Below are 13,371 nucleotides of genomic sequence, written 5' to 3'. Positions count from 1 at the left end.
AAAATGGTTTTTAGAGTGGCATAACACTCTAATTCTGGTGCTCGCTAGGAAGTGGAGCTGACACTCCAAATTGTAGTTCCCCTGCCAGAAATAAGGACTACTTTTTGCCTCATCTGAGTAGCTGGGACAAGACACTCCAGCACTGGCCAAACCTGCAAAGCTCCATATTTTTGGATCTGTGTGGATATTTTCAGAAAATTCCAAATTTTGGAAGGCTTCCCTGGGCTCTCCTGGGGCCCCTAGCCCTTTGGTACTCAAGCCTAGTACTCAAATTCCAGTCCTGTTTGGGGTTTGCTTATGATTGAGACCCAACACGGCATGAGGAAGCCTGACCTCCCACCGTGTTCCCTGACACAGCCCTTAGCCACTGTGTGGACTGGTCTGTGCTTCTCTTTGGGTGTACGTGGTAGAACACTCTGCGACAGGGCCCTTGTGATGGCTAATTGCATGGTATCACCTGGCCTAGATCAGGACTACCTAGAGCCTTGGAAATGCACGACTCAGGGTATGTCTACGAGGGTGTTCCCCAAAAGGCTTAGCAACTGCATCCAAGTGGACTAAGTGGGGAAGATGCCCACCACAGCCCCCTAGCTGGCACTCATTCTCCGTACCTTGAACTGACCCACGGCCTCGGCTTCCCTGGTTTTGACAGCCGTGGACTTGGACTGAGCTGCTTGACCAGCGTCTCAGGGGCTCCTTAAGTTTCCCTTCATAGACCTATGTATGTAGACTGTGGACTCTGTACATCCCTGACTGATACAGAACATAAGTGTACTTAAAAAGTAGTTGGTGGGGGTAGGCATTTAGTCTACTGGGTGAGACTCCTATGTCCACATCAAAGGGCCTTGGTCTAAGTTCTGACTTCAACTCCTGGCTCCAGATTCCTGCTACTGCAGACCCTGGAAGGCTTAAGAAATTAGATTCCTGGGGCTGGTGCTGTGGTATAGCGACCAAAGCCGCCACCTGCAGTGCCGGCATCCCATATGGACGCCAGTTCGAGTCCCAGCTACTCCACTTCCGATCCAGCTCTCTGCTATGGCCTGGGGAAGCAGTAGAAGATGGCCCAAGTCCTTGGACCCCTGCACCCACGTGGGAGACCTAAAAGAAGCTCCTGACTACTGGCTTCAGATCGGCGCAGCTCCGGCCGTTGTGGTCAATTGGGGAGTGAACCATCGGATGGAAGACCTCTCTCTCTCTCTACCTCTCCTCTCTCTATGTAACTCTGACTTTCAAATAAATAAATATTTTTTTAAAAATAAGCGTTTTCTTCCTTGTCCTTCATGTTAATGGGGGCTTTAGTTTGCCTCTCCTCTCTCTGAGGCTCTTCTCCAGAAAGCACTTGGGCCGGCAGCTCCTGCCGCCTTCCTGGCATCATGGAACATTCTATGTGGGAATAGCATGGTTGCAGGTCAGAGGGCCCAGGTGTGAGTACTATTTCCATTGCACTACGAATGTTTTTACTAAAATGTGCAATCTGTGATGTCCTTCAAAACAGAGATGGCCACTGTGCCCATGTGCATGGCCCCTGAACAACACCCTGCTTGCCAAATTGTTCGATGAATAAGCAAACAAATACATTAACAGAAATTTGGGGGCTGGCATTGTGGTGTGGCGGGTAAAGCCACCACCTGCAGTGCCAACATCCCATATGGGCGCCGGTTTGAGTTCTGGCTACTCCTCTTCTGATCCAGCTCATGGAAAATACGTAGTATGAAAAGCTATGGGGGCCGGTGCTGTGGCACAGTGGGTTAACACCCTGGCCTGAAGCGCTAGCATCCCAAATAGGTACCAGTTCCAGCCCCGGCTGCTCCACTTCTGATCCAGCTCTCTGCTATGGCCTGGGAAAGCAGTAGTAGATGGCCCAAGTCCTTGGGCCCCTGCACCGGTGTGGGAGACCTGGAAGAAGCTCCTGGCTCCTGGCTTCAGATCCCTGCAGCTCCGGACGTTGCAGCCAATTCAGGAGTGCACCATCGGATGGAAGACCTCTCTCTCTCTCTCTCTCCCTCTCCCTCCCCCCCCACCGCCTCTCCTCTCTCTGTGCAACTCTTTCAAATAAATAAATAAATCTTAAAAAAATAAAAACTATGCATGGATTTCAAAATGCCTTGCACCAAAATAAACTTACTTTTTCATTCTGTTTTCCGTGAATTTTTGAGTTTCTCTTGTATATCTAATCTTTTCTCTAAAATGTGAGCAACACACAGACAGAGACAGAGAGATAGGCCTCCCATGGGCTCCTCTCCTGAAATGCCTGCAACAGCTGGGACTGGCAGGAGCCAGAGACAGAAGCCCAGAGCTCAATGCAGGTCTCCCACATGGGTTCCAGGAACCCAACTACTTGAGCCATCACCACCGCCTCCCAGAGGGCACATGGGCAGGAAGCTGGAATTGGGAGCACAGCTGGGGTTGAACCCAGGCTCTCTGGTACGGGATATGGGCATCCTGACTGCTAGGCTAAGCAGCCAGGCCTGTCTAAGCCCCCTTCTTTTAATCAGCTGGGATCCCCTTGCTTTCTAGGGGGTGGAGAGGACGAGTCAGTGCCGCACGGGTGATACAAGGCCACACCAGACTGACACCAGCCTCGTGTCTCGTTCCAGATCTGTTTCCTAACTCGCTCCAGCCTGGCAGCTGGGCGGTCAGACTCCAGCGATGCTGGACGTTTAGGCTTCCCTCAGTCCGGGAAGATTTCTAGTTGCAGCAGCAGCTGCCCACGATCTGAGAGTTGATTCAATTCCTGCATCCAGAGGTTATTCTGAATCGGCAGCTGCTTTTACAATCCTATAAAGGCAAGGCAGGAGCAAATTTGACTGTAATAAGGGGGAAAAAAATCCTATCCCCTGGGCCCTTGCTTTCAGTAATTAGCTCAATGTGCTAATGAGAGTCTTCAGGGAGAACAGCATTAATTAATGGGTGGATTTCACTTTAATAAATGTATAGGCAATTTTCTAAATGCAGATGGCAGAGTCCGCCGCGACGGCTCTGCCTAGAGCCACTCAATATGGTAAGTGTCGGAGGAAAGTGGTTAATTTGTAAAATGCTTCATGATCCTGATTAGAAGAGAAATAATGCTGATGTTTGCTTTCCAATGTGTTCGAGAATTCTAAGACCCCTCCCCCATCACACACACACACACACACACACACGAAGTCCTGTGGCCCTTAGTGGCCCCATAATCCCTGCAGGAAAAGACCCCTCCCTTCTGGAGGGGTTAGAGGGCCCCATCTGTGGGTTTTCTCTCTCTCGGTTCTCAGTCCCAAAGTGAGCCCAAGAGACCTTATCGTGTATCGCCGCTCTGAGCAGGCAGCATGGGGCAGAATGTGGCCCAGCAAGACGGGTGGCCTGCTCTGGGGGAGGAGAGTATGCCTGCCAGGCACCCCGACGTTAGATACACTTTGTGAGTTGTTGGTCACAGACATTACACATTCCCAGTAATGACAGGAAGCTGGGACCTGAACTCCTCTCCTCTGGGGCCATGTTTTCTTTTTTAAAGATTTATTTATTTGGAAGGCAAAGAGAGAGAGAGAGAGAGAATCTTCCATCTGCTGATTCACTCCCCAAATGGCAGTTGGGCTGATCCGAAGCCAGGAGCCAGGAGCTTCTTCTGTTTCCCACATGGGTGCAGGGGCCCGAGCACTCGAGCCATCCTTTACTACCTCCCCAGGTGAATTAGCAGAAAGCTGGATGGGAAGTGGATCAGCCAGGACTTGAACCAGCACCCATATGTGATGGTGGCTTTACCCACTACACCACAGTGCTGGCTCTGGGAAAGCGGTTGAAGATGCTTCCCATGGGGGAGACCCAGATGAAGTCTGGCTCCTGGCTGCGGCCTGGCCCAACCCCAGCCATTGTGGCCCTTTTGGGGGGTGAACCAGTGGATGAAGGATCTCTCTCTCTCCCTCTCTCTCTCTGCCTCTCTCTCTCTCTGTCCCTCTCGCTACACTGATTTCCAAATAAATAAATCTTAAAAGAAAAAAAAATCTATCTTAACAAATTTCTGTTAGCTCATCCAATCCGCTTGGAAAAATCAGGAAAGTGGCAATGCCTTAGCAATGTCTTAAGAATCAAAATGGGAGCGCACAGCCCCATCACTGCTGTTGCTTAGGGAAAATGCATGAAGGACAAGCTCACCTGGTCGCACCTGGTTCCAACTCCTACCTCCTCCAGCGTCTCCCATGGAAACTCCCAGCCACCATCGTGCGCCCCAAGAATCTGTGTTGATGTTCAGGAGTCGCTCTGGGGAGCTGCCCAGGCCTCAAAGCAGACCCAGCCCACCTGGCTTTGCACTGTAATCTCTCCAGAGCAGGTAAACTGTCCCAGGCTAGGGACACTGTGTATACTCCCCGTGGAACTTCCTCCGCCTCAAGGCATGAAGATTCCAAACCTGAGCCCACCGGCTGTTACAGAATGTTAAGTAGGTTCTGAATCCAGCACAGAAACTTGGTGCAGCTGCAGAACCCTGCATGGGGACTGCAGAAAGCCTGTAGAAAAAAATGGAATTAAAGGTAAGTTTATTTTGGTGCAAAAAGATTTTTGAGTCCATGCATGATATTTTCATAATAAGCATTTTCCATTAACTTTATAGAGACCCCTCATAAGCATGAATTTCAAAATTTTTTGCACCAAAATAAATTTCTTTTAATTCCATTTTCCATGAACTTTTTAGTTTTTAGGTTTATTTTATTTATTTGAAAGGCAGAGAAGCAGACACAGACAGACAGACAGACAGATCTTCCATCCACTGGTTCACCCCCCAAAATGGCCAAAATGGATGGGGCGGGGATAAGCCCCGAGCCAGAAACTCCATCTTATCTCCCTTGTAGGTGGCAGGGCCTCAAGTACTTGAGCCATCTGCTGCTGCTTCCCCGGCACATTGGCAGGGAGCTGGATTGGAAGTGGAACAGCTGGGAATGGACCCAGCACACTGCTCTGGGGTGGCGGCATTGCAAGAGGTGGCCTAGTCAGTTGCACCACACCACCAACCCTTCTGCTTTGAAAGCAACTCATATATACATGAGGTGGAATTTCACCTCCAACATACCTCTAGTGATTAGAAAACAAAGTTAATCGGATGCTGCTTTCTGATAAACAGATGCTGAATCCAACACAGAGATGCAGAGCAACCGTAGAATCTTTATGATCTCCAAGTCACATTTTTTTAAAGTAGGATGGAATTTCAGATTATCAAGTGTTCATTGCCCAGATGGGAAAACTAAGGCCTGGAGAGGTTGGATTTATTCAAAGCCAGGTGTATGTGCCCAAATGAAGCCTGGAGCAGCTCTCAGCCTACAAAGGGAGCAGGGGATTGTGGGATCCAAGTGGGAGTGCAGATTAGCTTGTCTGAGTTTTCTTGCCCTAGGCCTGGTCACTGAGAGCTTGGCGTTACTGCACCAGGCATGGCTGGATCCTGGTCTTTGGAGTAAACAGGCTGCTGCATTTAGACCAGGGAAGCAGACTTTGCAAAGTGAAGGCACCAGCATCAGCACATCAACATGCCCAACAGCTCTATCGGGCACCATGTAAGTGTCAGCTGGGGACACCCTCCCCATTCTCAGAACCCGAGAAGGCAGGAGTTCTGCGACCCACATCTCATCGTATGAGCAAGCTAAGAGCAGAAGTGTGTGCCTGACCCCATCGAATGGAGTTGGTTACTAGGAGTCAGAGTCGGTTACTAGTTTTAACAAAACAAATGCATGGAAAGCCCTTGCTTAGAGTTGGAAGTGTGAGAGCAGACAGGGAAGAAGTGTGTCAACCTCTCCTCGTTCCAGCCAGGCCGTGCTAGACAGTCTGCCACAAACAAACAAGTATGCCCCCTTCTTCCGTGCAGTGAGAAAGCAAGGACCACCATGCAGCACAGACTGTTCTGGGAAGTCCAGCACTGAGAAGGAGGAAGACTCTTCATGGATTAGCCCCTAGACCAGTGTTCAAAGTACCAGGAGACATGTTTCGACCCTGTCCAGGTTTGGATGTGCCCAGTTAGGAATTTTTGCCTCTTCACTGATTCATTTAGTTCACAAACATCATCACTTTCTTTGTGCCAGACACTTGTGCTGGGGATAAAAGAAGAGAAATAGATGCAGTTCCCGTCCACTTGGAGCTCATGGTCCAGTGGCAGACAGCAAGCCCAACAAGAACCTCCACAGCGCATGGGCAAGACATGTGTCCCCTCTGCTTGCCAAGCCAGTGCACAGGTGCTTTCTTTGTGTGGGTCTTGGGTGTTAATGGGTAAATCTAGCAGGGTTAGAAGCAGAACCCAGCTAGGATGGAGGCTGTGGCCAGCACAGAAATTAAAAGTGCTACCTCTGAAGTCAGACTATTCTGGTGACAGCCTTCTCCTGCCACTCACCACTTGTGTGGCCTTCGGCAAGTAACTGAGCATGTCTGGGTCAGTTGTAGAGTTGGGTACAATGCCCTGGGCCTGCAGTCAACTCATGTGTGTGCCCAGTGCCTGGAACACAGAAGCCATTACTAGTTCCTACAAAGAGTGCTTGCCCAGAAATTCTGGTTATTAAAGGCAAATACTTGATTAACAGCAACACCAACCGGTGCAGCACGGAGGGCCTTGGGAGTTTGTTGCAGGATTCCCAAGAGTTCCAGACGTGAGGCCAGTCTCAGACAGAAAATAAGGCAGGTCCATGGTCTGCACCTGCGGATCTGGGGCCCCTGGGCCTCAGGTTTGCCCTGAGGACCCCTTTGCATTTCCCGATACGGGAAGATTGGGACTGCAGAACAGGGACGTCAAAGGGAGACCGAGCTGTGTCCAAAGCCATTGTTGAGTCCTGACGTCAGGTTTGTCCACCTGTTCCCTCTCGCCCACCTTTAGGCAGAGCCAGTTTCACAAGGCCACAGGCACTCTGGCACTCCTGCTTTTCAGCCCATCTATTCAGGGGAAAACAGAACCAAATGTTTCTGTCTTAATTTCTCCTGGAAGCATAAAGAAGTGAGGATGTCTCTGCTGTGTATGTCTGTGGGAGAGTTTAAGTTCATAGTTTAGGTTTTAAAACTGCAATTTGAGCCCATTAGAGAGAGACTGGGCTCCTGACATACATGGGAAAGCAATGCATTAGCCTATTTCCTTCCCGTAAAGACCTGGAAAAGCCAGTGTGATTTGTGCAGAATGAGGTGGTTTCAGCTGGTAATCACTAGAAGCTTTGAAATCAACCAGACGGCGTGGAACAGCTTCCGGGCTGGGTATGGAGTGTGAGCTAATTTACCTTCATGGTCACAATGATCAGCTGGGGTCACAGTCAACCCGTTTCCTGGATGGGGAGGCTGAGGCTCAGTGGATTTGCAAAGCCAGTTCAAGGTCGAAAGGAGGAAGGTGATGCAGCCAGGATTCTGCAAACTGGTGCTGGCTTGGTAGAGGAGCCTGGCAGAGGAAAAGCCTCCTGCAAAGCAGAGCACAAAGTTGCTCAAGCAGAGCCCTGGGTTCGAGCCCTGCCACTGCATCCACCAGCCACATGGTCTTGGGCACATTTCAAGCCATGTATGATTCTCGGCTCCTCCACATAAGGAGCTCAGCACGAGTCCAGGTCCAGCCAGCCCTAGGACCATGCATCTGCAACCTCCCCAGCCCCAGGGGGCTGAAGAGCCCAAGCAGCATCCTAGGTGCTGTGGGACTCCTGAGGAGGTCTGACCCACGGAGCTGTAGCTTCCAGCCCCTTTGCTGGACTTTGGCCTTTGGATCTCTTGACTTCCTTGTCTGGGGGCAGATGTGATGAAGTGACCCACCCCCTGAGAAAGCTGTGAGAAGGACGGATCTAATTCTTTAGATCATTTTGACCCCTTTGGAGGTTAAGGTGTGGTGTGATGATCAACCTCATTTAGATGATGGATACAATTAATGCACCACGCATTTTGGCCAGGAACCATCTCTCTCTGTGTCTTTGTCTCTATCTCTCTCATCTCTTTGAAAGGCAGAATGATAGAGGAGAGAGAGAGAGAAGAAAGAGAGAGAGAGAGAGATCTTTCATTATCTGGTTCACTCCCTAAGTGATGGCAACAGTAAGGACTGGGCCAGGCTGACATAGGAACCAGGAACTACACCTTAGTCTCCCATGTGGGCCCAGTCACTTGGACCACCTGCTGCTGCTTTCCCAGGGACATTAGCAGGAAGCTGGATCCCAAGCGGAGCAGACAGGGCTTGAACATCGTCATCTGGGACGCAGGCGTCATGGATGGCAACTTAACCCACTCCACCACAATGCCCAGCCCTCAGTAACCATGTCTTCACAAACCATCGTTAATAATTTCACAGATGGGATGGTCCCATCCAGTGGGCATGCGGCTGGGAGACTTCAAGAGTCATCCCAGGAGGCATCCTGGGAGAGAGGCAGAGGCGCCCTACTCCAGGAGTCTCAGTACCCAGTGTGGAGTGGGGACACGTGAGCCTCCGTCAGGGCCCCCCTCGCTCCCGAGTCTGTGAACAGCACAGCAGCAGGGACCTCGTTATCAAACAAGGGTTTTCTCCTAGCAGCTCCCCTCGCCTGTCAGGAAGCCCACCTGCTCTTCCTGCTGGGACCTTGGCTCACCTGCCTTTTGCCTCTCGGGCAGTGGCTGCAGCCAGAAGCCCACTGCTCAGGTAACACGTGCTCCTCGGCTCTAGGTCCTGTGGGAGGAGAAGGGAAGGAGGCGTCCTTCCCATCTCGGGCAGGGAGTAAGAGAGCCAGGGGACCAGGGGTGAGGCCTTCAGGGGACGCCGAGGGCCACCGCACCTCTCTCACTGCCCCCCGCTGGCAGCAGGCCTGGCTTTTCTTAGGGGAGCCTGATCCGGCAGCCTCAGCTCTGAGTAGGTCTACCAATGGCAATGGCTTGAAGTTGCTGAGGGTAGAAGACAGGAGTTTCTCTAGGGTAGGGAGCGGGGGACACACACACACACAAATATACATACACACATATACACACGCAAAACACATACACTGTGCACACACATACACACATGCACATATACATGATGCATATACACACGTATGCAATACACATACACACATACATACACATTCACATAAATACACACGTGCACACATACACATGTGCACACATATACATACGTGCACACACATGCACATAGACACATGTCCCATGAGAAGGGTCTGGGCATGGGGCTCAAGGTACCTGGCACTGGGTCTTGGGTCCTCTCCCCTCTTAGTCTGTGGGCTGATTCCCTGCTTTCTGTGGCAGGGTGGGAGCAATGCCGAGGTCTTGCCTGACGTGGTTTCCGAGGTGCCTCCAGCATCTCTGGGCACTGCTGCGCCTCTTCCCCTTTGGGTCCTCTTCCTGCCTCTCCTCGGTAGTTCTGCTGCTGCCCGATCTCCTCCCGTGTTCCCGGGTCTTTGGCGATCTAAGTCGGGAGACTTCCCAGGCTGCCTGGGGCAGGCCTGACCAGCAGCACCGCTGTCTCCACTGCAGAAAGGCCACGGCAGGCAGGACCGGCTGAGAGAAAGCTTTGGTGTGGGCTCCGCAGAGCTGCGTCTCCCATTCCCCATCACGGAGGGGCCGTGTGTCTCCCTGAGAGGCCCAGGGAGTCCCCAGTCCTTATCAACCGGGCACACACGGACAACTTGCTACATGCAGTGAGGAGAGCAAGAGAGCGTGGTTCCAAGAAGACCATGTCTTCTGAGCCCATCACTCTCTGGATTGTCAAGGATAATTCTTCCCCAGGAGCATCTGATTTAGGGCAGGCTGGCCCCCTTCTATGGGTGGTCTCCCCAGGCATTTGATCCTGAGCCCTGTTAGACCAATGGGGTGGCTTTGAGCAACTCAGAACTCACTGACCCACGCAGGGGTGAAGAATTCCCAAGTTCAGACCAACAGCTCTGGGTGGCGCTGATTCCAACCCAAAGCTGCAATCCCCGGGGGATGGCGGCAGGGACCAGGGCCATCCTCCAGCACTGTGTGCCCAGTCTGGGACCATCCAGCTCCCTGGGGCGAGGGAGGGTGCCCGGCAAGCTTGTCACCTGTGTGCTTTATTGTCTTGCTTGGAACTCCTCTAAAGGAAGACAAGCCCTGGCGGCCTGGTGCTGTGATTGTCCCTCTGCTGTGTTTCCTGCAGGAAATTGCATGGTAATGGCCCAATTAGTGCTAATGCTGCGTAGTGTTGACTGTTTAGTTACCACCATATTGTGTACAGAACTAATTGTGGTGAAAGCAAATGAATGGCCAGGAAACAAACAGGCTACTAGAAAATAATTACTTGGAGTGTTTCTCTTTAGTACCTGTGCGGTGGATTTCATTATAGTCAACAGCCTCTAAGCTGCTCGAAATAGTGGTATTTGTCATTTTCATAGAAACTTGATAATGACATTAATTTATCTTAATGGCCTGTTCTATTGTTATAAATAGTAAAATTAGCTTAAATTGTCTGGCTTTGGCTGGTTTTGGATGGCTGCAGAGGGCCCGCCGCGGCCGACGAGTAGATAATTTGGTGTGCTTGACAGATTTCCAATAATTTGTGATGTGGAACATGAGTAATGCCTGCACCATTAATGTTCATTTTCCTCTAAATTCATTACTGCCCTTTTCCCTTTTATCTTTTTTAATGTCTGGGCCATTTTTCTATATTTCAGGTGGAGCCACGGAGCCTATTCATATGCAGCCGGCTATTAACATTCTGCACATAGCGAACATCCTGTGGCCAAACAAAATGAAATGATGAGCCTGGCCGCTCTCGCTGATGGAGGAGCCGGCAAAATGGGAGACTCGGGCCATATCAGAGCTCGGGCATAATTAAGTCAAATGTAATTGTAAAGAAATTTAAATGCTTTCATTTATGGCAAAGGTAAAACACACTCCAGGGAGAGCCCAAGGCGGCATAGATATGTCGTTGGTAGCATTCCTTCCTCCCTTGTCATCTTACTCCTGTCTCCCCTGCCTGTGGCGTTTTACCAAGGGTTGTTATTCTGCATTCTCTAGAAATTTGCTTCTAATGAATCTCTAAAAATGTGGGGACTGATTTCACTTCTGTAAGTAGATGTGTGGACGTACTATCCCAGGGCTCACTCTGCATCGCTAGGGGAGCCCTTAGTGTGTGGTATATATGTACTCGCAGGTCCAAACTTTTCTTTATTGCATCATGGATAGGGAGAGACCACAAGATTGGTTCCTTCAGTCCTTTAAGATGTCCTGGGGCTGGCGTTCTGGCGTAGTGGGTTAAACCACCACTTGTGATGCCAGCATCCCATAGGAGCTCCAGGTTTGAGCCCCAGCAGCTTGGCTTTCCGTGTAGCTCCCTGCTAAGTTGCCTGGGAAAGCAGTGGAAGAGGGCTCAAGTGCTTGGACCTCTGCCACACATGTGGGAGACCTGGATGGAGTTCCTGGCTCCTGGATTTGGGCTGGTCCAGCTCTGGCTGTTGTGGCTATTTGGAGAGTGAATCAGTGGATACAAGATCAATTTCTCACTCTATGTCTCCTACCCGCCCCAACCCTCCCTCCCCCCAATCCTGTCACTCTGCCTTTGGAGTAAAAATAAACAAGTAAAGATTTCCTAAATCTACCTCCCCTGTTTCCATTCATGCTGTGATGGGAAGGCTACTAAATAATGAAGGGACTCAGTGGAGGTTTTCGTCATTTGAACAATATGGGCATTTTGGTTTACAAACATGTAAAGATGCGTGTTTATCCTGTAAAAGGGAATGGGCATCGCAGCTCAAAGCCAGGGTCGTGTCATTTTCACAGTGAGCAGAATGCCGAAAGCTCAATGCTGACAGAGTTCTCAGAGTGCGTGCTGCAGCCCACGCCATTACCTGGTTGAAATGCCCGTCTGGTGCATAGCAAAAACACAAGCCGATTTGGTGTGAAATAGGCTTGAAGAGTGTAAATCGTAACTTTTGCAAAGGCGAACTTCATGTGGGAGAAAGGCGGACTTTTCTTATGAGGTGCAGGGCGAGTCTCTGCTGTGGATGTGTGCAAGCTCTCCTGGCAGGTTCCTGGTCCCACAGGGCTGAGCCCAGGAGGGAAGATGCACTGGTTTTTAAGTATCAAACCAAAGTCCCCGGATGATGGCTTTCACACTGAACCTGCAAACATTTAAAGCACTTTTCCTCTTCATGAGTGAAAATCACTTTTCTCTTCCACAGATAGAAACAGATTTTAAAAGCAGTCCGTCCAGCAGAGCTGCCCAAATGTGCTCCTGAGTGGGTGCCCAGGCTGTTTGGGTGCCGGATAATGCACTAATAATGTGCATCGCAGGGACGAACCGTGAAATGCTTATCTTAAAGCAGCAAATGTGTCTGCCTGCCTTGTTCATTTATCTACTAATAGTTTAGGGGAGTTAGGTAGCAGCGAAATCCCATCGTCTGTGGACTTGGCTTCAGCGAGAGTCCATTAGACTGGCTAACATAGTTCGCTAAGCAAGACGCAGCCTGCCGATGGTGCATAATGGATCACGGAAGATAAATGGAATTAGGCAATTGAATGATTACAGTGGTGCCCACTAGCCGGCTCCAAGGACAGGGCTGCAGGGCTTCCTATTAGAAACCTACAGTGCAATGCTTAGAAACCCACTGCGGATGGGGGGGGGGGGGGGCGGGTGTGTGGGAAACGTGCCTGGGGCTGAGAGTGAGTGAAAGCATCTCCCCAGGAGCTGTCCTGGGGCTCCAAGGCCAACGCTGGGTGCTTTGGGAATGGTGATACCAGACGGATTGGAGCCCTGGCCCCATCCTCCACCTAAGTGAATCTCCCAAGCACACAGAAGCACCGGATTTGACAGAATCAAACCTTTCTGGGGATCAGGAAACGTGGATTAGATCTGACTGGCTCCTCGGGCTTGGAGTGCTCAAAGATACTCCAGGGAAAGGCTGTGCTGGCGATGGGGTACCCCGGGTGTATACAGTGTGCAACCTATGCAACTGTGCTTAGCTAATGATCAAAGGCCCCATCCCCGACATCTAGCACAGAGCCCTGCACAAAGCCCCCTCCCCTAGTTATATCTGATTAATAAACAAATGAATTACTATGAATTTTACTGAATACAGTGAGAAACAAGAGGAGACCGATTGCAAGCAAATGTACCCCCAGGCTTAGCAGACAAGGTGAGAAGAATAGGTAGGGCTTTGTGCAGATGCATTAAGAAAAGATAACTTCAGACTCTGGGCCATTTTTAAGCAACCTGGGATGCATTTATCACTCCACAATGTTTATTGAGCAGCTATAGTGTGCCGGGCTGTGCTAAGTGCTGGGGACACAAAGATAAAACAGGAGGCTCATGCCTTGGGGAGCTTTGCACAGACTGGGGAGACCTCATGCTGGAATAGGGGGCTGTTCCCAGTACAGGGATCCGCTGGAGGCCCCTGAGGGGTCTATGTACACCTGTGAGCAGCACCTGCGCTGGTAGCCAAGTGCATGTTTTCATTCCACAGAACCTGGGTCTATTCTGAG

The sequence above is a fragment of the Oryctolagus cuniculus genome, chromosome 9, assembly GCF_964237555.1.
Source record: "Oryctolagus cuniculus chromosome 9, mOryCun1.1, whole genome shotgun sequence".
In the NCBI taxonomy this organism is placed as follows: domain Eukaryota; kingdom Metazoa; phylum Chordata; class Mammalia; order Lagomorpha; family Leporidae; genus Oryctolagus; species Oryctolagus cuniculus.
Note: the sequence above shows the minus strand (reverse complement) of the source record.